Source organism: Urocitellus parryii, chromosome 2, assembly GCF_045843805.1.
Source record: "Urocitellus parryii isolate mUroPar1 chromosome 2, mUroPar1.hap1, whole genome shotgun sequence".
Lineage (NCBI taxonomy): Eukaryota > Metazoa > Chordata > Mammalia > Rodentia > Sciuridae > Urocitellus > Urocitellus parryii.
Window position 1 is genome coordinate 226,556,290 of NC_135532.1, and position 1,040 is coordinate 226,557,329.

At 38.4% G+C, this 1,040-nt stretch overlaps 1 pseudogene; it reads right to left on the reverse strand.

Annotated features, from left to right (window-relative positions):
- Positions 1–248: 248 nt before the first annotated feature.
- On the reverse strand, positions 249–770 carry LOC113175557 (protein tyrosine phosphatase type IVA 1 pseudogene; annotated as a pseudogene).
- Between the last annotated feature and the right edge of the window lie 270 nt (positions 771–1,040).

The window sequence follows — 1,040 nt, forward strand, 5'->3', positions numbered from 1 at the left end:
AATGATAAGCACATTTTAAATTGTGAACAGCAAGAATCTTTTGCTAAGTGTCAAAACAGGTTGATCATAACCCAAACATAGAGGTTGAAATTCTGTCAAGCTTGTGGCCTGGTAAAACTGCTTTCCAATACTCCTATGGAAGCTTCATCAGACTTATTCACCACGCCAACATGTTGGCTAATATGTACGACAAATTAGGTCCCATCTTAAGTTCCACTTCCAAGGCAATAGCATCAGGCGCCCGAGTTTTATTGAATGCAACAGTTGTTTCTATAACCATTGGAGTCTTTGAAGTGCAGCCGCATTTTACGACGATACTTCTCCAAATACAAAAGTTGCTTGCTGTTAAATGCTCCACGCTGCTTTTGTCTTATGAATTGTACTGCATCTTCATATTTTATTCCTCCTTCAATCAATGCCAGGGCAACAAGCACTGGAGCTCTCCCAAAGCCTGCAATACAATGAACAGCAATACAACAACCAGGTTCTTCACGAAACTTAATTTTTACAAGACTTAACCAGTCATCGACAATTTGGTTGGACGACAGTGCACCATCATCAAAAGGCCAATCAAGAACATGGATGCCTTCTTTCTCCACAAGAGTAGTGTCATAGGTTGCTTCACATACTCTCACTATTGTGGTAACACCATACTTCTTAAGTTCCTCTATAAATTTGTTTAAGGTTGCATTGGTTGGATTGTGTGTAATAAGAAATCTCATATTCTTGTATGTGATTTCCACAGGAGCAGGGAGGTTCATTCAAGCCATGTTAATTTAGTTAAAAAACACTCAATAGGGTTATGAAAGAATTTAAAAAATTGAATACAGAAATGATGCAAAGTAACTGAAGTCTACTTCAATATACTCCACTTGATATTCTCAGTGCTTTGAGTATGAAGTTGGGAGTAATGGGAAATGAAGTGAACCTCCTAACAAGAAGCAGTAATTCTTCAATCCAGTAATAATGAGGCAATAGAAAGGAAGTGCACTGAGGTTTACCCCATCCAGGTCAGAACTCTTGTAAAATGCTCAGTGGAT